General features: G+C 34.8%; 1 protein-coding gene across 7 annotated transcripts in view; it reads right to left on the reverse strand.

The window, feature by feature from the left end:
* LOC145686228 (cyclin-dependent kinase-like 4) overlaps positions 1–26,320 on the reverse strand; it is a 188,722-nt gene that overhangs the window by 80,254 nt on the left and 82,148 nt on the right. Inside the window, exon 1 of one of the 7 annotated variants that reach the window (XM_081759303.1) lies at positions 6,445–6,562. The exons of the other annotated variants lie outside the window; for them this stretch is intronic. The gene's annotated coding sequence lies outside the window, so the exon portion shown is untranslated. Of the gene's footprint in view, positions 1–6,444; positions 6,563–26,320 lie in introns of those variants that run through there. 7 annotated transcript variants of the gene reach the window in all.

Consider the following 26,320-nt stretch of genomic DNA (forward strand, 5'->3'; position numbering starts at 1 on the left):
AAAAAAACATAAATCTCAGATTAATGCAGTTAATGATTCACTTTGTAAGAAAACTAATTTTATATTAGAATGTTCAGAGAAATGAATAATGTTAATTAATTAATTAATGTATTTCCATCCTCTTGCTTCTCCAGAAACAGTGTTTATAATTTGATTATCATATGTTGCAATATAAATAAAATTACACAAAGATTTAAAAAAAAAAAGACAGAAAAAATATCAATTCCTTTTAATGATCTAAAAGTTCAAATCGAAAAGACTTTTAAAATATCAAATTTTGGAGTTTACAGTTCATGAATTTTATGAATGAAGTTTATTATATACACACCAACATTGCCCTTTCTGTAATAATAATAATAATAATAATAATAATAATAATAATAATAATAATAATAATAATAATAATAATAATAATAATAATGCTTTATTTATAGTGCTAGGAACAGCGATCAGACAATGTACATCACTAAGTCAAAATCACACATTTGTATATTTAGAAGTGTAAACGTTAACAAAGAAATAAGGTAATAAAATGTTCGTGACTTGTTATTACATAAACAGTTGATGCACGTAAACATAGAATAGAACAATTATCTTAACTTTTTTTGGAGATTTTTTAAAAATTACAGTTTCTTAGCAACCTATCTAAAATAGACTTACTATGCCTATTAACAAATTTTATTCCCTCTTTTGTTTTAACATTATGAAGTTTCAATAAAATGTTTTGTACCATATAATTGTTTAACAGTTCAACTGTTCAACTGTTCAACAGTTTATTAGTTTCAAAATTGTGTATGATCATGTAACACGCGTCTCTTTTTCAATAGATCTAGTTTTAAAAACATGGTTTATTTTTCGTAATTAGAAGCACTAAAAGCGTAGCTCGTTTTCAAACATAAGAATTTTAAAAATTTCTTTTGTATTCATTCTAGGTTTTTTAAAAATGGACTTCAGTTAACGAGTTCCATACTGGTCATGCATTTTCTAATTTTGGTCATACTAAAATCTTATACATTGAAATATATGCGTCCATATTATTAAAATTCTGGTCTGAGTAATACAAGTAATTACAATAATAGGAGAAATAAAAGTTGACATGTTAATAAAACTTAAAGTGGAGATTGTATTTTTGTTCGAATGATATATCAAAAAAATAATTATTGAGCAATAAAGAATTAATCACTCCTTAAATAATATGATGTATTATTATGAATACATATAAAATTATATCAGTCTGCTCACCTAAGTAGGAAAACAAAGTTGAATTAACCAGATGTCGAATGTTGAACGTTTGCCTAGTAAAACTTTTAGGTTAACGAAACACTGGGGTTTATAACTACATAGTCTCTGTTGCAGATCATTGCAAAACCTTTATGTACACTTGCAAATAAAGTCATCAGTCAACAAAAAGTCTTGGAACTCAACATGCAAGTCATTCTTCTCCAACGAATTAAAACAAAGAGAGCAGAGAATTGTACTTGTATTTTTAAAAATATAATCTTTCTTTCTTGAGACACATGGACGTGGCCTAAAGTCATGCAAACTCGTTATTGAACATTCTTGGAGGAAAATATAACCATGTGCGTAAATTTTCAGTATATTATGATTAAAGAGAACGTTACAGAGCTAATGGCAACCTTGATCGATGGAAATTTAGTGTAACACAGATCGTTGAACTTCAAACAAAAGAAAAGAATTGCAAGGGCTGACAGAGCGTCGTCAGCTACCAGGAAAAGGTTCTAGGAAGACGGAAGACTTCGAGAAAGGTATGATGAATTTCTTTTTCACAAAATCACCTATCAATCAATGTCTGGAACTTGCCAAGAAACTTATTTTACCCCGCTTCTACTGAACAAAAGAGAGAAATGGGAAAAAATAAAAGATAGGATCATGAAAGGTCAAACCACTAGGAAAAAATGATTTGCTATTTATTTAAAATATCCTTTTAAAAGTACTCTAAAATATCCAAGGATGTATCAAAATAGGAAGAATTTTACGTATATTGGTATTTCTTATGAGATATTTGCGTGAGAAAGAAAATAAGCAGAGGCACGCTGGCAGCTTGAGCGTGAACTCTGAAGTATATAACGAAAATATAATGTATTACTGAAATACTGGGAACATGTTCTCTAATCTAAAGGTATACAGTGAGTATTATATTTCCTATACCAAATAGCTTGAAATGCATCATGCTTCTTTGATTACCATGAATCTCACGAAACCAATAGAAAGTAATGAGAGCATAGCAAGTAATTTAAAAGCAGTTTCAAGTTTTGACAAGAAAAATTATGAATGAATGTTGAAGCTTATTTAAAGAAGATGGAGTAGGTTATAGGCCACGAATTATGAAATGAAAGTTTCAAACGAAGAGTGAATATCTTTTATCGAAATCACTATGTTACGATGTTAAAATAAGATATTGTTTTAATACTGTATTTCAATATTTGAGTTCTAGTTTGAAATTCTTGCAAAATCGTCAGCATAAATCCAATCCCGTCATGTTTCTGTTCTTTCCTTTTTTGTTAACAGCGGAAAGAATGGACTATGAGGACTATTTTCAGTAAGTTTCATAGATTTATACTCTATGTACGTTAATAAAAGAAAAAAAACTAAATTGTTTTATTTGTTCAAACGTTATTGACAAAAAGGAAGAAATATTATATCAGAACATCTTGTCAATTAGAGCAAACTTCTGAAAATACTTAAAGAAATCGAGGTCAACTGGAGAAACCGAAGACTCACTTGCAACCTGTACATACGACAACGAGTGAAGTTGCGCTTGAATCAAGAAGAAACCAATAGTATGGAGACTGAAAGAGGAGTCAGACAAGGATGTAGTATGTCTCTCCAATTATTCAACATTACAGTGGATGTTTAATGAAGGAAGTATTAATGGGAATTGGAGATTTCAAGATTGGAGGGGAGGTCATTAACAAGATCAGGTATGCAGATGGTACGGTTATTAAAGCTAGAACCAAATAAGAACTACAGAAGATGATGGACAAAATAGTTGACACTGGGAAATTATATGGAATGGAAATCAATATTGAAAAATCAAAAGTCATGAGAATATCCCGTGGAAACGGGTTGTTATGGGACAGAGCAGAACAAGGAGAACTTGAAGAGGTCGATAATTTCAAATATCTGGGAAATATTTCGACGAGAGATGCTTACTGCACCAAAGGGATTAAGTCAGGGGTTGCCATAGCCAAAGATGTATTCAACAAGTAAAGATCTCTCTTAACTAACAGGCTTAAAATTGGATTAAGAAAGAAGTTGGCGAAGTGCTATATTTGGAGTATAGGACTATATGGTTCAGAGACTTGGACATTACAGAAGTAGAGAAGAAATGCACTTAGATAGCTTAGATATATGCTTTGAAATGTGGTATGGTGTTGGAGGAAGATAAGATAAAATGAACGGCGAGAGTAACAAACGAAGATGTTTTAAAACGGGTAGGACAGAGGAGGACGATTTTAGCCAGCATCCTTCATACAAAGGCCAATTGGATTGGACATATCTTGCAAAGGAATTATCTTCTTCATAATGCAATAGAGGGAAATATAGAAGGAAGGAAGAAAACAACTGATCGATGACTTGAAAAATAACAGGAAATATTGGAAGTTAAAAGAGGAAGCTGAAGATCGAGGAACGTATGGCAAACATTTGCAGGCCCAAACCAAACAAAAAGAAAATCATTAGTCCCAGGACCTGCCAACAGGTAGAATAATAATAATTATTATTATCTTAGTATATCAACAGATGAATATCCTCACTTTGCTTTTCATAAAGGAGATTATTTAGCATTATAGAGAATTTGATGGAACTGATCAGACTAATATATTACTGAATTTAGATATCAACCTAGGTGCTATTGCAGTTGACAATGCAATAAAATCAAGTATGGTAAATAATATACCTTTAAGTAGACCTAAACCTAGTAAATATCCATCTTGATATTCCAGGAGCTTAGTTTTTATAATTAAAGCTAAAGAAAAGCTCATAAGAGATCTAAAGCTTCTGGCTTAAACACGGATTATTGTGTATTTGCTGATCTTTGTAAACAATTGAAATAGGCTGATAGGCTTACCTATATCTATGAAATGGAGAACTACTTAAAAAACATTTCGAAAAAAATGGAAATTCGTTAATATAAATAAAGTTTATTCGAATCAAACTTCTGGCTTATGGTTATTGATAATAACGTATCCGATTCAAAGCTATTGGCTAACTGCTGGGCTGAACTATTTTAGTTTATTTATCAAAAGTATCCTTCTTTTCACGATATTGACTTACAAACACTGGCTGGTAACATGCCTAAATATGTTTCGACCCAGTTATTGTTGTCAATCAAGTAATGAAGGTCATAAAAGGTCTTAATACCAGATATTCCTATGGTCTTGGTAACATTTCTGTATTTATATTGAAACTAATTCATTATGTCATTACTCCGGTACTTGCACCTCCGTTTAATTCGCATTTGCTTACCTCTGTTATTCCAGATCACTGGAAGACTGTTACTGTTGTCCCTGTTCCCAAAACAATGGTAAGGATCTACGTAACTAATTATCGACCAATTTATTTTTTAAATGTTATTCCTAAAGTGTTCGACAAATTGGTTTACAGATTTTTGTACAATCATGTTTATTCTACTAGGTCGTATCTCTATTCATCAATATGATTTATGAAAAATCAACTGCAATTAATCTGACATGTTTTTAAACCGACATTCTCCCTGTTGTTAAGAAGAGTTGGCGAGTTGATGTAGTATGTTTCGATTTCTCCAAGGTTTTTGACAAATTATCTCATGATATTTTGATAAAGAAACTAGAATCATATGATCTTTCTGCTTCATGTATTAGTCTTGTATCTTAGTTGTCGTGTAGATTTCTTTTGTTAGATACAAGGGTCGTATTTCTGATACCTACAATATTTATTTTGGTGTTCCTCGAGGTTACAACTTAGGTACGCTTTTATTTTTCGTGTTTATTAGTGATATTAGCGACAACTTGAATTGTATGTTTCTAATGTACGCTGATGATTTGAAAATGGATAAATCTTTTAAGGATTCGGATGACTACTTTGCAATTCAAAATAATATTAAAAACATATGGTACTGGTCTGAAATTAATGCGTTACAGTTAAATTATAATAAAACATTGAATATGATTTTTATGGACAATACTAATCCTTTATTTTAAGTATTTTGTTTAAAAATGGTTAAACTCGTAAAATTCATTAGAGATTTGGGTGTTGTTTCTGACAACCAATTTCTCTTTAATAAACATATAGATAATATTGACTCAAAAGTTCGTAGGAATCTTCATATTTTGAAATGGATGTCATGGGACTTCAATTGTGAGAAAACTTACCTAATTCTTTATTATTCCAGTGTAAAGAGTCATTTAGAGTACTGCTCTAGTATCTATAGTAGAACTGCTAATTATGTGCTGAATAGTTATAAATGATCCAAAACTTATTTTTGTCACTATATTGGAAATTTAAGCCTTTCGAAAAAAAACTGTAGAAGATTGTTATTGGCCATTTTTAATTGTTGCAAAGAAGAACCATTACGAATCTCAAACTATTGCATTCTATCTTACATGGCAAACTAAATTTGTTATTTGTAATAACCTTATATTTTCCGAGGAATTATGCAAGGAATTTGAGGATATTTCTAAGTGCTATCTGCCTAAAAGGTGTTCCTAATACAGATGTTTATTAGCTGCCATTGATTTGGCTAGTGTTGATGTATTTCTTGAGGATTTCGGTTTACTTTAGAAGCAACTCTATCTATTTTATGACAAGTTGAAGGTATTTTTTGAAATATGATTTGAATGTCTAATTTATGTTTTATATATTTTTCTTTGGTTTAAAAATATAACTGATGAAAGGGTCACAAGGAGCTGTTTTCACATGTGAGAAAAGTTTGTTCGTACGATACGACAAATAATAATAATAATTAGAAAACTGAATTTCGAGTCATAAACTATTTTAAATTTCTCACCGCTGCCCAGAAATCCAACTAAACTAGATTTTCTTGAAATAAACTAAATTAGCAGCACTGACTCCTCTATCGGTCTCCGATTTTATCTGTTTCTTCATGGAGGCCAACTAACTGTGTGAAATGCGAATTGTTACAAGATTCAGCGTCAATCTTCAGAAATGCGAATGCGCATCATCTTAACGTCTAAGCCGCGGTGAGATGGCTAACACTACACCAGCAGGATGGACCTCTATCATGTTGCAGAAATGAAGTGATAACTCCATGCATATGATTGTATTTGTACAGTAATATAATTCATAGATAAATTTTATATTGACTTCTGCAAATGTTAGCCGGGCTAACTGAGCGAACACGTACTCTCCGCACCTCACCCCCACCACGATGTATTAACGACTTGATAACTAGGATTAACTGGAAAGGGAAAATAAAATAATTACCCATTCTTCCTACTCTTTCGTAATAATGACATTACACATTCATGAGATCGATTTCGGTCCATCGGTTCTGCCTGTTCATGTGATCTTCTGAAATTCTATCCCTTCTCTTCAGTGTAGCCAATTTCGCAGCAGGTTTTCTGTATAGGGTAGGAAAGTGTCAAGATATATCAAATATTTTCCCTTTTACTGTATTAAAAATATTATAGCATTAATTGACATTAAAATTTAAAATTACATATTGGATAATTCAGAATTTTCTATATCCTTCTTACTTAGTGTACTTGTTTTAAACTTAGATTACACAGGCCTACAGAAAAAAATTTTTTCTTGGTGCCTAAAATTTTAGAGCTGATTTTAACTATGTGTGGGGCGCTGAATCCAATAATGTAAGCAGTTTTTTTCTATCAGCTCTACTTTGGTAGATACAGGCTACTGTACCAGTAGTGTTATTTACGTTACAATGTATGTGGAAGAAATATTACAATCCAAAATAAATATGTAAATTATAAATGATGTAACCACTATTTCTGCATGCTTCTTGCAATAGTATACAAAATAAGCAAAAGAAATACAAATATTCTCGTAATAACAAGTTTGAATATGATCTTATAATCTCTGCAACTCAAATAAATCCTACTGTGCTCTATAGAGATTTCTATTTGGAAGAACGGCGCTCTTTTCTCATTAGTGCTGCTATCTGTCGGTACTAAACGGAAACTAGTCATATAGTAGTTCCAGGAACGTCCACTAGATTGCATTGGTATTCTACTTGGCTAGTGGATCGTAGTTGTTGTCTTGCAGGTGGAGTGACATGTTGGAACATGTGAGTTTTGTTCTGAAATCATAACTTGTATCGCGTATACTAAGGCTTTATATTTAACATCAGTGTTAGTGGCCTGAACATAAAATGAGTTCAAGTCAAAGAAGTTGTGTTAACCATCCTGATGTGTTTTGCTACATATGTGGTGAGTACACATTTAAAGACAATAGAAAACATATCAGTGACTTTGTAAAAAAAGCATATCATGCATATTTTGGTGTACGCCTAGGGGACCAAGATAAAACGTGGGCTCCACATATTGTGTGTAAAATGTGTACTGAACACTTGCGACAGTGGACAACTGGAAAAAGAAAAAGTCTTAAGTTTGGTGTTCCAATGGTTTGGAGGGAACCCACAAACCATGTTGATGACTGTTATTTCTGCCTGGTAAATGTTACGGGTATGAATAGAAATAACCGGAACAAGTGGACATATCCTGATCTGCCTTCAGCAAGACGTCCAGTTGTTCATTCCGATGAAATACCAATCCCAACGTTTCACCACTTGCCAGAGCTTTGTGAGACTGAAAACGAACGTAGTGAACATTCTTGTGACATGGATGATGGAAGTGACAGTGATTATGAGGGAATGTCAACAATTCCTCAACAGTTTAATCAAGATGAGCTAAATGATCTAGTTAGGGACCTTAATCTTTCAAAAGAATCGTCTGAATTACTTGCTTCCAGATTGAAGGAGAAAAACGTACTAGAACAAGGAACTAAAATCACATTCTACCGAACAAGGGAAAAGGAGTTTTTACCATTTTTCACTGAAGACACAAATCTCGTATTCTGTCACGATGTTAGAGGTCTCCTAGAACACATGGGTCTTCCAGAATACAATCCAGATGATTGGCGCCTGTTTATTGATAGCTCCAAGCGAAGTTTAAAATGCGTCCTTCTACACAATGGCAATAAATATGGCTCAATTCCAATCGCTCATTCAACACGACTGAAAGAAGAATATGAAGCAATTGCTTTGGTTATGGAAAAAATTAAATATCAGGACCATCAGTGGGTGATTTGTGTGGATTTAAAGATGGTGAACTTTCTTCTTGGACAGCAAAGTGGCTACACAAAATATCCTTGTTTTCTATGTCTGTGGGATAGCAGAGACAAAGCAAACCATTGGTCAAAAAAAGAGTGGCCGCAGAGAGACGACATGGTTGTTGGTAAGAAAAATATTATTAACATGCCTATTGTTGAGTGTGACAAAATCATTTTGCCACCTCTACATCTCAAGCTCGGTTTGATGAAGCAGTTTGTAAAGGCGCTAAATAAGGACGGGCCGTGCTTTGCTTACATGGGAAACAAGCTACCTCAGATCAGCACAGAAAAATTAAAAGCTGGAATATTTGATGGTCCCCAAATAAGACAACTCATGAAAGATCCGGCTTTCGTGGAGTCCATGAATGAGACTGAACGTAGAGCTTGGACCTCATTTGTAGAAGTTATCAAGAATTTCCTTGGCAATAATAAAGCTGATAACTATGTTGAGCTAGTGAACCAGATGCTTAATGCATTCCAAAAACTTGGATGTAATATGAGTATCAAAATTCATTACCTGCACAGCCATTTGGACCGTTTCCCAGACAACGTAGGCAGTCTGAGTGAAGAACAAGGTGAAAGATTTCACCAAGATATTAAAACAATGGAGGACCGCTACCAAGGAAGATGGGATGCCCATATGATGGCAGATTACTGCTGGAACCTAAAAAGAGACTGTGCAAAGAAACATTCAAGGATGTCACGAAAACGAAGCTTCCGAAGTGTTGAATAGATCGTTTTGAACAAATTATTTTATTTTTTATTCATAAAAACTATTATAAAATGTAGTTACAGAGTTATTATGTACTTGATGTTTGTGTTTATATGGTTTTCATTATTTTCAAAGTGTTCCAAATAACAGATTTAAATGTCATAGTTTTCTTTTCACTTACAGTAAAACAGCACCTATGCAATTTTCAACGTTGTAGCAGGTCAGTCTTGCAATTCCTATATCTCAAAAACTAAAGCTGTTAGGGGAAAACTAACGCCATATTTGGATTCAGCGTCCCAATTCTACTTCAAATCAGCTAAGAAACACCCGGCACCAAAACTGCTGTAAGCCAGTGTTATATTTTAAACTACTCCTCACAAAATCGATTTTATATAATTATTGTTTGATTACTTTAAAATTAGGCGTTTCTCGACTGATTATGTCAAATGAAGATTTCCGTAATAATTTATTATTCATAATTTACTTCTTCTTGTAATGATTTAATTAATATTACAATATTATTTGCTATTAGCATATATGCAGCTTAGGCAGTTCTTGATTCTTGTTTGCAAACCGATTAGTCTAGAAGTTGGAAAAATTAAAAATTTTAGTGGCAATTCTGTTTAAACTAATGATTGTTGTCTAATAACTACACAAACCGATGAAACAGAAATTGTATCAAAATGAAAGTGTGAGTCATTGGCAATCGTGATTTAGTACAGTTTGCAGTGAAAAAAGGCATTTGAACTTCAATAATTTTGTACGGAAACGTGTGTTATTGAAATATTTGATGTAATAAATGAGTGAGGTATTTTTAGTGCAAGAAATTACATATTTTGTTAAATATTTCCAATGTATAAAGTCTTACTTTGTGTCAGAATGAAAATGTGATTCGTATGTATCATACTACCGGACACAAATTACATATGATACAGGTAATACGTTCTATCACATCAAACTTTACAGAGTAATTTTCCGTTGTCCTTCCCCTTACCAAATATACCAAGTATAACCCATTTCATGTGCATGTATATCAGACAATATATGAAACTTAAATTATTAATTTTCATCGATTCTTTAAATACAGTAAATTAATATGAAAAATATTTAAAAAATCCCATTTTCGTAGAGGAGAGATTCTCCTAGCTATACTTTCTTTTAATTGGGAACACTGCTTCTTTCGTCAGTAAATTTCCCTTGAAAGGAGCAAAAGGCGGTAGGGAACAGGCTCGTTTGCATGAAATCACGTGATTAGCAGTTAGAACAACATTTCGCACGGAAGATCTCGCAAAGGAACCCATTCTTCCTTCTTTCCCCATAGTATTGAACGATTGGGAATATCCATGTCTGTTCCACCTGTGCATGGAAGATTTTGGAAAAAGAAGTATTGAATTTACTATCCATCTTTAGACGACTTTCTTAATTGGCAGCCCTTTGGACCGCCTTGCCTTTTGCCACGAAAAAAAAAAAAAATACAAGGCTTTTGATCCAAAATGTTCCAAGTGCTTTAGCAAAGGGGAAGTTTGTTAAGGGATCATCAACGAGGAAAAGATTAATGATGTAGATGGAGGGAAAAAATAGGTTCATCAAGACTCGTCAACTCTTCGAGTTGTTTTATGGGAAGAGGGTCACGAATTATTTTGGTTATTTATATAGGAGAGGGAATATAATTATTACACGCAATATGTATATTTCTAAGCTCCTTAAGGCTGTCTTCAAGGTACCACATTAACTTCCGCATTATTTCTCAATTTTTGAGCAAGACTATTAATCATTAAATAATATATAAGAATACAATTTGGAGACAACAAAATCTCCCTATGTGTGCAAAATGTAACTAAATTGCGGAAAGAACTTCATTACGGAATCGTTGTTAATAATAAATGCGACATTCTACAACAAATTTTATTAGACAAGATAATTCACAAATTACCCAATAAATTAGATTTTGGATTGTTAGGTGTGCACTTTTTCTTTCAGAGCCAAAACGAGTTCTCCGAAAGTACTCAAATTTCTTCCAGTTGGAAATATACATAATCTTCCAGTACCTTTCTTCCCTTTTGGGCCCTTTGTTTCCTTAATCTACCTCAAATCTCTTTTCCGACCCCTTTGTTCTTCTTTTATTGCTACTTTATGAATTTTTCTGGATTTCCCGGTCATCATGGACTGAATATGCTGTTTCTTCTATGAGAAAATTGACAAAATTAACAAGTTTGTGCTTTCTAGATCCAAACGAGGCAGGTGCAACTTACAAGATGCACAACTTTTTCAGCCAGAGAAGATTCATAAGTTGTAGGCAAAGTTGTTTTGTATGAATTGTTACAAATATGTGACAACTGCCATTAAAAACTTGAAACAAAAGTCCTTAGAAAAAGTACACTGGGCTATCTACACCTGCGAGGAAATAGGTAAAATGTTTTGCCAAACAGAAGCTTCAGGTTAGTCTTCAGACATAGCACTTCTTCGCACTTTTTTTGTCTTATTTTAGCACCTTTTCCCCTCTTCCTTTTTCTTCCAATGAAAAATGTCCCTAAAAATAGTAATCCTAATAAGGCCTCTAGATATAGAGGTTAGCTGCGAATATACTGAATAAGAAGTCGCGGACAGACGATAAGGAGTGGTCCTCCAGCTTGGGGGTTTGGCTAAGGCTAACAACCTCATACTGTAAAAAAAAAAAAAAAAAAAAAAAAGCACTTGTTTAGAAACATTCACATAAGCCTGGGGCCATGTCTGATAACTTGGCACGACCTCAGCAAAAGAAAATGGACATGAGATTTGGAACATGGAATATTAGAAGTCTTAGTAGAGCAGGCGCGTTAAATTAAGTAACGAATGAATTAGACAAATACAGGATGGACCTAGTAGTTCAGGAAGTTAGGCGGGAAGGAAATGGAACTGTGAGTTCCGGAAATTTTGCATCCTTTTACGGGGAAGGAAATAAAAATCACTAATTAGGTACAGGGTTTTTTGTTCACAAACGAATAATATCAGCAATTAAACGGGTTGAATTTGTGAATGATAGACTTTCTTTTATTAATGTTAAGGGTCGGTGATGTGATATTATTGTTTTAAATGTACACTCATGTCCAAAATGATGGTCGCATATCTATAACTGTCTTCTTGTAAGAATATAATTTGATAATGATTTTGCAGGGTACTTTTAATACTGATACTATGTATATAATCGGGAAATGTATATTTGTGGTAAATTTCATCGGAAAATAATTATAAATACGAAAATTGGAATAAGTAAAAAAAAATGTTGCTAAATGGACAAGAAAGTTTTATTTTCGTTTTATTGTTCTTATTTACTGCTCTTGTGACATGAAATTTGCCGAATGTACACATACTAACATTATAAGAAATACCGGGCGAATTCGTTATCAAATTATATTTCTTCAACAACGTAGTTATAGACATGCGGCAATAATTTTGGACATGAGTGTACATGCTCCAACAGAAGATAAGGATGACGATATAAAAGACAATTTTTACGAAGAAGTGGAACGGATATTTGACCAACTCTCGCGATACCATATAAAAATTCTACTAGGGGATTTCAATGCGAAGGTAGGACGAGAGGATATTTTCAAACCGATTATAGGGAACGAAAGTCTGCATAAGGAAAGTAATGACAGCGGTGTTAGACTCGTGAGCCTCGCAACATCCATAAATCTTATCGTGAAGAGTACAACATTTCTACATCACGACGTTCATAAATATACTTGGACCTCATTAGACGAAAAAACACATAATCAAATCGATCACGTTTTAGTAGATAGAAGAAGACAATCTAGCATAATTAATGTTCGGTCGTTTAGAGGAGCTGATTGTGACACTGATCACCACCAGGTAGCAGCGATAATAAGAGAGAGATTAATATTCAATGTCTGAAAACGGACAGATTTAATTTAAAGAAATTAGAAGAGAGCCAGGTAAGAGAGGAATACTAAATTAAAGTTTCGAATAGATTCTCATTTTTAGAAGATTAGGAGTGCACTAGTGTTGAAGATACTTGGATCGAAATTAGAGATAGCATTAAAATTTCAGCAAAAAAAAAAAAAAAAAAAAAAAAAAATAGGACACACGGAAATACGTAGGAACAAACCATGGTTCAACCAGGAATGCATTAAACTAGCGGAGAAGAGAAAACAGCAAAATTACTTTGGCTACAAAATCCGAATGAAATAAATACACAAAATTTCGTAGACATCAGGCGAGAAAATTCGAAAACTTTTAGAACAAAGAAACGCGATTTTTTAAAAGCTAAAATTAAGGAACTTGAAGATAATAGTAAAAATAAAAACGTTCGGGACATGTATAAGGGGATCAACGAATTTAAGAAAGCCTATCAGACTCGTGTCTATTTATTAAAGGAAGCTGGAGGAACACTTCCCACTGACACAGATAGCATCTTAAGTAGATGGAAATATTTCTTTGACGAATTGCTTAACACGCAGCCAAAAACTAATGTGCGTGGAGAAAGGGAAATACACACCGCAGAACCGTATATCCAAGAATCTAATCGAATAGAAGTAGAAATCGTTATAAAGAAACACAAATCTCCGGGTGTAGACGAAATTCCGGCTGAGTTAATTTTAGCTGGAGGCGAAAAATTGTGGAACAAGATACACAAACTCATTTTCCTAATCTGGAACAAGGAAGAATTGCCACAAGAGTGGAAAGAATCAATCATTGTTCCAATTCACAACAAAGGCGACAAAATTGACTGTAATAATTATCGAGGCATTTCTCTTCTGTCAATGTCCCATAAAATCCTCTCAAATATTCTATTAGCAAAATTGACCCCATACGCAGATGAAATTATTGGAGATTATCAGTGCGGATTTAGATTAAATCCATCAACTAGCGACCAAATATTTACCATTCGACAAATACTCGAAAAGAAGTGGGAATACAATACCCCGGTACATCAACTATTTATTGATTTTAGAAAGGTTTACGACTCGGTCAGGAGAGAAGCATTGTACAATTCTTACAGAATTTGGAATACCGAAAGAGCTATTTAGATTAATTAAGATATGTTTAAATGAATCCCAAACTAAAGTCCGGGTAAGAAAATTTTTGTCCACGTGCTTTCACGTCGAGAATGGCCTGAAACAAGGAGATGCGTTGTCGCCATTATTATTCAACTTTGTTTTGGAATACACTATAAGGAAAATCAAAGGTAGCAACCAGGGCCTAGCGTTGAACGGTATTCACCAGGTTATGGCATATGCTAATGATGTAAATTTAATAGGGGATGACAGGAAAACAATAGAAAGAAATGCACAGATCTTATTAAACACTTGCAGGGACATGGGTTTAGAAGTAATGGAGAGAAAACTAAATACATGGAAGTGCGTCAGGACAGTAATACGGCAAATTATGGATGCGTTAAAATATTAAATAATACTTTTGATAAAGTGGATGGTTTCAAATATCTAGGATCAATATTAACAGACGAAAATCATATTCACGAAGAAATTAAAAGTCGACTAAAGCAGGGAATTCGTGTTACTATTCAGTCCAAAATCTCTTATCGTCGTCGAGGAATTTGAAGCTTAAAATATATAAAACGATAATTATGTCTTTTGTTCTGTATGGTTGCAAAACATGGTCGCTTACTCGGAAGGAAAAACATAGATTGAAAGTATTTGAGAACAAGATCCTAAGACGAATATTCGGACCCAAGAGAAACGGGAATGGGGAATGGTGGAAACTTCGTAACGAGGAACTACGTAATTTATACGGTTTACCCAATATTGTTAGGGTCATCAAGTCTAGGAGGCTCAGGTGGGCAGGTCATGCAGCCCGGATGGAAGAAAGTAGAAACACTTTCAAAATCTTAACTGGAAGACCAACCGGAAAACGACCATTAGGAAGACCTAAGCGCAGGTGGGAGGACAATATTAAGATGGATCTAGCAGAAATAGGAATACAAAGTAAAAACTGGATGCAGTTGGCTAAGAACAGAAGTCAATGGAGAGCTTTTGAGAACGCGGTACTGAAGCTCCGGGTTTCATAGACCACAGAGTTAGTTTAATTAGTCAGTTATTTTGAAATATAAGATTTAACATAAGGAAATCTTCATAAAGAGAAATATATTTTTTCTTAGATATAAGCGGCGAAGACATAACAATTTCACAAAATGAGGTTTATATTCCACTTACAACAATATCGGTAAAAGCTATCACAATTTAGATTTTTATCTGAAATAGAAGCATCTCTATCAAAAACTAAACACTTTCCGAATCCGAACCACATGAGCTCCCACCGGGAATCAAATCCTTGTTTCCCACGCCAAAGTATGGTTTTCTATTATTTTTGATGCAATTTATTATTTGCATGATATTTTTGGATTTGGATTTTGAGTTTGCTGTCCAGTCTAGCAATGTGGTTATATGAGACGTAGATTTATAGCTTAACGTGGAATACAAACTACAGAAGTCCTTCCGGGAATTGAACCCGTATCTTCTACGCCCTATAATACTTTTGAAACGCTGAGCATGTACACAGTACTCATAAAATTTACATATGAGTATCTTTTAATGTAATATCTAATGAATATCTCATGACAGAAGGCGATTAGGTTGAGTTTCAAAACAGAAAAAGGTCATCTAGGGGTGACTTTTGGAAAATTCAGTTTGAGAGCTAAGAATTTGGAGTAAGGATCTGCACGAAAGGGGAAGAATCTTTCAATGTCAGATGCATGTAGGGATTTAACTTGGTTTCAATTTTAATAAAATTCATTTAGTTCATAACAAGTTGATCGCAGCACTGAAATAAAATTATATTATTATTATTATTATTATTATTATTATTATTATTATTATTATTATTATTATTATTATTATTATTATTATTATTATTATTATTATTACATTCTATATACATATGTAGCTACTTAACGAAAATCGCAGCAAGACAGTGTAATGTAAATTCGCCATTATTACAGGTACATACCTTCATCACAGATCAATAACTTTGGCAGTATGAACCAAGATTTACTTTTTTTTATTATTTGTTCTTATTTATTTATTTTTCTTACGTAGAGAATACATAAATGTATGTAAGGATGTGCTTTTAATTGTGATCGTAGCTCTAACACATTGCTTAGAAATATTGTATATTCCAAAAATATACATTGATGTATATTATTTTTTCTCTACTTCGATACCTGTTCAAATTTTAAGTCTCATTGGTTCTATAGATGAATTGGATATGTGGAGGTTAGCTTCAATTTTTAGCACCGAGGCTATATGAGACGTACACTGAGAAAAATCCATTATCCGGACAGCGGTATATTGTACAAATACAAGGATTCGTTATGTTTACTAAGGAAATCTGTACGGAGCGTACTTTATCAATATGCTACACAGGTATTGCCTTTTACCCGCTTAGATGTTACATTATGCTGCTGCAGGATATCTGACATCTAACAATCTTCTGTATATTACATACGTATACGTATGTTTCATACGTCAGCTATATATTATATACGTCCATCTGTGTGTGAGATCCTGACCGCCTATAGACACACTTTCTTTCGCCATGGCTGACGTCATTGAACTACCGTCTTTTGCTTGCGAAACGAGGTTGTTTACAAACGGAAAAGAAGAGAGGAAGGAAACAAAAGCCTGGGTAAGTACAATAGTTAACTATTATTTTAGTTAAATATTCCATTAATTGTATATTCTTTTAGTGTAACTTGCTTTAATATAATACTAAGTAATGTAGTTTATGATAATTCATACTATTGTAACTCGTTAATGATTGAGGAGAATGGAATGGGTGTATCTGAATTTTGAGAAATCTTTAAATATTAATGTTTTGAAACATTTTACGTTTCAAGGTAGCAAAATGAATGTTATGTGTTTATTCATTCCGTTTTATATGTGACGATTTATTACTTGGTGCAGATTTACTACAGGACTGCTTAACATAATTGCTAATAAACCGTTTTCAGCGCGAAAATTTCCTTGTGTAGTGAAGATTTAGGATTTAGATTTCTGGGTTTTCGACATCAATGGCCTTGTTATTCCGTCACATATGAGGAATGACTTTCCTCGGTGAGTACACTATCCGGGCAAAGGAAGGGAAGAAAGGATTGGGGAAGGAAGAAAACGGCCTGGGACCTATATGTTAGGTACCACTCCGGCATTTGCCTGTTGTGAATGAGGAAAACCCAAGGAAACCTCATTCAGGATGGCTGGACTTAAAATCTTTTGATACTTTTTCGACCGAGTTCTCCCCCGGGATCGAACCCGGGACCGTTCGCACCGAAGGCGAGACCGCTAGCGACTACCCTACGCGGGGCCACTTGTGTAGTCTAGAAAACTCATTTTTACTAGGATATTTGCAAGATTTTTTTCTTTTAGTTTAACGCCCCATGATTGTACATCAATGTAAGAGAGAAGGTGAGGGGGAGATGAGATACATGATAATGGTGGAATCAAGAAAATGTAAGGAAACTGGGAAGTCTTAAGAATAACCACACCTACAGTGTTCACCAAAAGCCTATTTGTCGGGAGCAGGAATCGAACCAGGGACCTAACGCGTCAGAGGTAAGCGCTCTACTACAAAGCTTTCTTTTGTTTAAAGAACTTGTTTACATTGAAATATATATATTTTACAAAGATATTGACATATTTTACAGCCTCACTGAAATTAAAAAAAAAAGTAGTCAGGGAGAGTTTACTTGTCAGATTTTTATTTTTTAATTTAATTTATTTTTATTTTTATTTATTTTTGCTTTGTTATGTTCCCTAGTTAATTAATGTTTGGGTTACTGAAAATTAAAACCTTTTTAGTATTATTGTTATGCCATCACTTTGGAACCAAAAAAGTTAGATTCTTTTTCTTGTGTTTTCATATAGGAAGTTGGTAAGTTTGTGCCTTACCATTGGTTTGGTTTCTAGAACGTAATTGAAGGTCATGTTGAGTTGAGTCTTGGCGGGTTTGAGTTCGTGAAGTGTCAGGCACTGCTTGTGCTCCTGTCTTCTGTCTGTGATGTTTCCTGGTTTTGGGCTGTAAGGTACTTATGTTGAGGAGTACCAACGCAGGCCGCGTGATATACAGGTAGCTACAACACAGCTTCAACAGCTACGAGTGCCAGGTGTTTCAATTTCAGCTTTCGTTACGGCGTGACTAATGCAGTATAGTACTAGGTTCAAATTCTATGGGTGGTAAAAATGGTATATTACCTTCGTGGTGTGGTAAGAAATACAACGTAATTGTTATTAGTTTATTAGTGTTTCTTCATAGTATAGTTTCACTATTTCTAGAAGGAATTAAGTATTAACGAAGTAATGAATAAGCAAAAGCACACTTTGATTGACGTTAACTATTTCTCATACTCCATTGAGAATGTTTTGATCCTCAGTTGCGCAAACATCCAGTGTGCGTTTTTTTGTTTGCTTACACTGCCTTACAGATGAGCTCCCTCGTGGCTAAGTGGTTAGTGAACACGCCTTTAGCGTGGGATACCCGGGTTCGATTCCCGGCCGGGGGCCGCGGTGGCTCAGTGGTAGAAGGTTCACCTCTGGTGCTTGGGGTCCCGGGTTAGATCCCAGCCCCGCTAAGTGAACCTTGTGGTGGACAAACACCGTGCGCGTGGGTTTTCTCGGGGTTCTCCCGTTTCCTCCCACTTTCTTCATTCCACCATTTAATTCATTACTCATCACCGTCTCCATTAGCCTAACCGGCATAACCGTGGGACATAAAACTCAAAGATTTCATTTCATTTTTTCGATTCCCGGCCGGAGCTTATGTGGTTCGGATTCCACTTTAATCTGTAGGTCCACGTCTCATACAGCCTTGCTGCTGAAAGGAACGTTAAAATCAACTCAGCACTGTTTTACAGATGCAATTGTTCGATTCCGAGTTCGAATGAAGCTTTTTACGGGCAGGGAGCGACTTTTATATATACAATCCAAGGATTTTAGTTATCAGTCAGTGATGCAATATATAGACCTATATATATTACAAAATTGAAAGTGACTATGTTTGTGACTCTTAATCTCTTAAGAGCTGCGGTGGCTCAGTGGTAGAGCGTTCACCTGCGATACTTCGGATCCCGGGTTCGATCCCAGCCCCCGTCAAATGAACTTTGTGATGGACAAAACCGTGTGTGTGGGTTTCCTCGGGGTTCTCCCGTTTCCTGCCACTTTCTTCATTCCACCATTCAAAGGTTTCATTTCATTTTTTCTTAATCTCTTTAGAATCTTGTACTTAGGTTCACAGCGGAAGCGACGAAATAACTCGACTCATCCATTGTAGCTCTCTTCGCAACCAGTTTCCAAAATGTTGGCAATAAGTTTGCGAAACGAGAGGTGACGACTCCAATTTTGGGTGAAAAGTAGCTATAAAAAATAATCGAGAAATTCATTGTCTATAAGCATTGTTTTAAAGTTGTAGATGTAAACTAAACAATATGTTCTACTCACTGGCGCAAATCCGGGGGGGGGGGAATGACGGATACATGTCCCCTCCAATCCTGGAACTGAGGGGGACTTCTCCCCAATAATCCGATTTGAAATGTGTTTTTTGGGAGAAATTTGATTATTTTTGTCCGATTGCTACAAAGGAACGTGAGATAAAATAGATGTCCCCCAGAATAAGCCTCAAATCTGCAGCCTCCCAACGCTGAAGACAACTCTGATCCTCCACAACATTGTTTTTCAACTTCATAAGTATTTCGGACATCGCCAAAAAAAAGTATGGTAACGGTCTTACCCCCCCCCCCCCAATGTTGAAGGCAGATTTGCGCCGCTGGTTCTACTCACATCTTTGTAAACAGGGCGCAACCAATCCTTTAATTCAGGGATCATTTCAGGTTGTTTCGGGTACTTTTGTTCATATTGTGGTCAAAATAGTTCCGAAATAATTAACACTACAGTACTTACGTTAAGCAATTTTTTTGTAAAAGAAAAAGTGCAGAATAATTAAAAGACCCCAAAGGGCAAATATAACAAACATCTTCTTCGCCTTTATTCACGCATCTATAGCTAATCTTGTTGCTATCGGTAATGATGTATTACGTGTGTCTCTCAACGGAAACTCTGCGAACTAAAGGACATCAAGTTTGTAGTTGTTCTTCGTTAGAGGGCAAGGGTAACATAACAATGCAGGATTGTGGGGCAGTGAGTACGCTGTATTTCCGAACTCTTCATCAGTTGCGCTGATTAAAACAAACAAACAGAAAAAAAGAACGTAAAAACTGTTTTGAACTAATAATGCTTCTCTACAGATGAACATTTTGTTTGCAGCAAAAAGTCGCTAAATGTGTAAGTAGGTAAATCGTCATATAAAAATCACCCAAAAAAGTCTCCAATCGGAAAAAATATTTTTTGTCGCTATCGTAGGGCGACCATACGTCCCGTTTTGACCAGGACAGTCCCGTTTTAGGGGCGTGTTCCGGCCGTCCCGTCAGTAGATGGAAAAAACTAGTATTCGTCCCGTTTTATGTAAATGAAAGAAGTAAATAACAAACCCAGTACCTTTACTCCTTTTAAAAGTATTAATAATTAATAATAACAAAGAGGCAAAAATTGAACTGAAATTCCCTATATTAAACATACTCTATAGTTCGCAGTACTGCTCGAAAGGCAGCAGAGGTTTTAGCAGTTGGTTGTGTGTTGAACAAATTTCAACGTGTCTTTCCCTTTTAATAAGTACCCGCTCTGTAAAAAAGAGAGAGAGGAGGAAATCTGATATCAAGGCACTGATAAGAACAAAGGTAGATCTAAAAGTCTAGGGTTGCAAGAACCTGTCCCGTTTTTAACTGAAAATTTTATGGTCAACCTACGCTATCGTTGAGGTCGAATTCCCCTTATTTAGCGACTTTACCCAAAATTGGCAACATTGACCCCCACCGAACAGCACCCCGTTATCTTTAGCCTAGCCAGTATAATAGTGGGACGTAAAACTTAAAGATTTCATTTCATTTCGAACAACACTCCCAGAAACCTATTGTTATACCATTCCCAAAACACCCTTTTGTACAGTTCTCCCTATTCGAAAAAAATTGTAAATAGCAGTGTTCATAGATAAATGTGGAACTCAATTTCCCTGAATTTTCCAGGTTTTCCAGGTATTAATTTTGCAATTTCCAGGTCTAGTAGAAGAAACTAATAGTACGAGAACACATAAATTTTAAGAATACTATATTTATATATTTGAGAATGGCCACCCTTCTACCCAATGAACGATTGCAATTAAATATTGAGTCACAAGAAAATAAATAATTAAAATAAATAAAATTTAAGTTGAAAAATATTAAGTTGAGAAGCCTACTAAGGGAATTATATAATACTTTTGTTCCATACTTGAATACATTCAAAATATACAAAAATATTGGCTTGGGGAAGAAAAAAGGGCCCGCGAGATTTTAACTGATGCTTATAGTACTCGACGACAGAAATAAATTACTGAAAGAATTTTCAAAATCGGCGCAGGTAAACATGAAGAAAATCGCATTTTCATGTACCGGTTCAAAATGGGGAAGAAAAGACGACCGCGAGATTTTAACTGATTCTTGTAGTACTCGTTGAGGGAAATCGACTAGTGAAGGAATTTTCAAAATCGGCGCAGGCAAGCATGAAGAAAATCGCATTTTCATGTATCAGTTCAAAATGGGGAAGAAAAAAGGGCCCGCGAGATTTTAACTGATTCTTGTAATACTCGACGAGAGAAATCGATTAGTGAAGGAATTTTCAAAATCGGCGCAGGCAAACATAGAGAAAATCTTATTTTCATGTTCCGGTTCAAAATGGGGAAGAAAAAAAGGGCCCGCGAGATTTTAACTGATTCTTGTAATACTCGACGAGAGAAATCGATTAGTGAAGGAATTGTCAAAATCGGCGCAGGCAAACATAGAGAAAATCTTATTTTCATGTTCCGGTTCAAAATGGGGAAGAAAAAAAGGGCCCGCGAGATTTTAACTGATTCTTGTAATACTCGACGAGAGAAATCGACTAGTGAAGAATTGTCAAAATCGGCGCAGGCAAGCATGAAGAAAATCGCATTTTCATGTATCAGTTCAAAATGGGGAAGAAAAAAAGGGCCCGCGAGATTTTAACTGATTCTTGTAGTACTCGACGAGAGAAATCGATTAGTGAAGGAATTTTCAAACTCGGCGCAGGCAAACATGGAGAAAATGGCATTTTCATGTACCGGTTCAAAATGGGGAAGGAAAAAGGTTCCGCGAGTTTGAACCGCTACGATGTATGTTCACGAATGTGCCCGTCTTCTCAAATTTAGTTAATTACTGTGACACTGAAACATGTGACACAGAGTCACATTGTGGATGACTCTGCAATCGGCAACCACTGCACATATACTCCTCCCGCCCCACAGTTTGTTTATTTCGATCCATTCCTCACGTGCTAACGGCATGGTTCAACATCTGCAAGAAAGAGGTAAATGTAACGTTCAATTGGCAATAGCTTTCCACCAAATTAAGCTGCATGAGATCTGATTGCATATTTGACATACTGAGAAAATTCTAGCCCGTGGCCATATGTATCACATATCCCATCAGTTCATAAAAATTTTGAACACAAAATTACGGTCGTCCGTGTAACGTACTCCCAAAAGGCCTAATGTGTATCACCCACCTCACATTCAATGAAACCACATCCGTGTAGAATTTAGAAAGGAACTTCTTATGATGTATACAGGATGTCTCAAACGTTCCCTGATATAGGGTAACTCTGTTATTATCAGAGTTACAACAAAATGTAAGAGGAAAAACATCTCGAAATATGACGTTTTCAATTTAAAGTGAACACTTTTTTTAAAAAAGAAAAATCGGACGTGATGTTTGTGCTGTATACTCTTTATGCACCCAATTTTAAATGAAAATGCAACGTTGTCATTTACCTGGACCCACAACATAAGTGAATGAAGTTACTGTTTGAAACGGGAACTGGCCATCGACATGTTAGCGTAAAAGACAGTAACTTCACTCACTTATGTTGTGGATCCAGGTAAATGGCAATGTTACATTTTCATTTCACATTGGGCGCATAGAGAGTGTACAGCGCAAACGGGTCATCCGATTTTAAAAATTCCTTCACTTTAGAATGAAAACATTATATTTGGAGACGCTTTCCAAAGTAGTATAATTTAGTTTGTTTAAATTTACAATTTAATACAAGTAGATTCGGATTTACATGCGTAGGATTTTGTATGCATCTAACTAATGAATTCTTTATTTTCATGCTTAACTTAGTGACTTGGCTTTGGACTTCAACTGATTATTGTAACCCATTATTGCTTGAGAAGAAACAAGATATCCGAATCTTCATTTGGAGAAATCAAACGTCTATTGGAAAGCTGGGGATTACAATCATTAATTTCTACATTTCAAGGTGCGTAAATTATATATTCTGTGTTTATTGTTAAATTACTATTACTATTATTGGGTTTAGAATCAATCAAGCACTTCATGATATTTTATGAGGATCAAGATGGGTGCCGGATAGATAAGTATTTGAGCGTCAGGCTCTTATTTCTTTTCAATTTAATATTTAATCAATGATTACTTTTCTCCCTCATTATTCCACCAAATCGTATTCCAAGATCATATATCCATTTTTGATCGATATATCCATATTTTTGATCTCTTTCATATTTCTATATTTTCGATTTTTGATATTGTTTATATTTCGATATTGCTGTATTTTTCGATATTTCGAACAAGTTTCGATAGTTTGTCGATATCGATTATCTATATCTAAATTCGGATATCCCAAAGCCCTATCGAACCCCCTCCGAAATGAAGTTTTTGGCTATGGACCTGATTAGGGATGCGCACGAGACAAGACGAGACAGAATTTTTGTTACAAAATTCGAGACGAGATAGAGCTCTTCCAATAGAAACGGGTCCAGTTTTCGAGACGAGACATAACTTTCACGGCACCTTTTCGAGAGGAGACAATCTCAAATCTTTTCTCTTGCGCATCCCTACACTTGATCATGAGGTATCAAAAAAAAAAAAAAAAATAAAATAAAATAAGAAAAAAGAGAAAAGTTAATGAGAAATACCGGTAACATGTAAATACAATATAGGTAGCTAAAATATTTTTGTTTTCATTCTTCAGTAATGCATTGCTATTAATCTCAGGGGGGCGCGGTGGCTCAGTGGTAGAGCGTTCACCTCCGGTGCTTGGGGTCCCTGGTTCGATCCCAACTCGCGCCGTGTGGACTTTGTAGTGGACAAACACCGTGCTCGTGGGTTTTCTCGGGGTTCTCCCGTTTCCTGCCACTTTCTTCATTCCACCATTTCACTCATTTCTCATTATCACCGTCTCCTTTAGCCTAACCGGCATAATCGTGGGACGTTAAACTTAAAGATTTCATTTTTTATTAATCTCTGTATTTTATAGTGTATTCTCAAGCTTAAGATGATGTATAATTAAATTTTGAATTCAGTTAACTTATTTTGTTTCTCAGATTGTTTTTAAAATGTATGTACAAACGTTTATTTTCATTCTTGAGAGTTTAAAGTGACGTATAGTTATTAAACATAGTATTTAATATTGTACTCTTAACGTGGAAGTGATATACAGTAAACTTTTGAATTCAGTCAACATTTTTCTCTCTGAAATTGCTTTAAAACGTATGTAAAACCGTTTTTATTTTATTTCTTGAGTGCTAAAAGTGATGCAAAGTTATTAAGCTTACTACTTTATATTGTATTCTTAACCCTAAACTGATACACAGTGCGTTTTTGAATAAATTATGTCAAGTTATTTGAGTGACGAACACTGGTAGAAAATACTGACTACTACTGGAACATTTTGATTTTAAGGTGACGACTACTGGTGCAAGGATTTTAAAATATTGTTTTTCCTCCAACGGCTACTCCTTTTTTAAATTCTAACTACATGGTCATTATAGGAAGGATCAGTGAGTCTTTCCAACTATGGTACAGCTCCGACAGATTCACGATGCTCAGAGAAGAGACAAAATAGTGTTTTCAACCTTAAAGTGAGAACCACTGGCGTTTTTACCCTGCTATGCAAAAGTAAGTGAGTACTCCAATGGGGTTCCAATGCGGTACTTAATTTCTGCGTTTTAGATATATGGAAATACATGTCTCTAAAATGTAAAGAACTGATTTTTTTTTTTTACTGAAAACTGCAACTCGGTAAGCCTTATGGATACCGAGGTATGGGAAAATAAACTATAGGTATGTGGGGCTTGCATACTTGACGCTACAATTCGGAAATTGAATTAAAATATGACTAACGGCTATAAAGATGTTGTCAAATAAAGGGAGGACCAACACAGTTAAGGGGTTTTCGTGTTAGATGCTAAAATTTCCGAAATCGGTCATGGAAAGTTAATAAACACCAGTAGCAATTTCATCTTAAAGTAATTAGATATCTTCATGGAGTGTTAGAACATCATGGAGTCTACCAAAATTAAATTTTAAAAGCTTTTGAAAATATAATCTGACATTTGTAAACAGTATTTGAAATATGTGTTTACCCAAAACTTCCAGCTAGTACATCTAATATCTGGAGAAACACTGTGAAATAAAAGCGTACGAGATCTTGAAATTTCGGAAACAATTATTGGTGGCAACAAAATTAAATAAGATGGTACTTCTATGGGTTAAATGAGTACCTCAGTACAATTTCGATCGAAAGATTAGTTCAGTCCTAGGTTTTCTTCAGGCAATTCCAAGGGTTCATCGAGCTGTGCAAAAGAATGAAATTCGCTGTCAATATCTAAGATAGTAACCAAGATATAAGGAATTATATATTTTATGACGTAAAAATAGAGATCTTTACGGATTTGTACTTTTGGGTCTTTCTTATAAGAAAAAAAATTCAGAAAACTACTGTATATACCTTAATAGACAATTCAGTGGGCGGGGACACAGTAGCTTAGTGGTAGGGTATTTAACTAATCTTTTTTGCAGAAACTATTGAAGTATTCACTTAACCCGTAGAGATACGATCATACTTAACTCCCTATTTAATTTTAAAATTAAATAAAAGGAAATTTTTCAGTGTAGCGACCCACGATTACGCATTTTAGTCTCAGGGAAATTATGATTAAAGCAAGTGAATGTTGTTGACAGAATTGATGGAATGCAAAGGTGGGAGGAAAGAGTACCCCGAGAAAACCCACGAATACGATGTGCACTACAAACTGACTTGACCGTGGATCGAACCAAGAACCCAATACACCAGAAGTAAGCACTCTACCACTAAGCCCCCGTGCCCCCGCCCATTTAATTGTCTATTAAGGTATATACGGTTGTTTTCTGAAATTTCTTCT

This window comes from Thermobia domestica, chromosome 5, assembly GCF_964235325.1.
Source record: "Thermobia domestica chromosome 5, izTheDome1.hap1.1, whole genome shotgun sequence".
NCBI lineage: Eukaryota > Metazoa > Arthropoda > Insecta > Zygentoma > Lepismatidae > Thermobia > Thermobia domestica.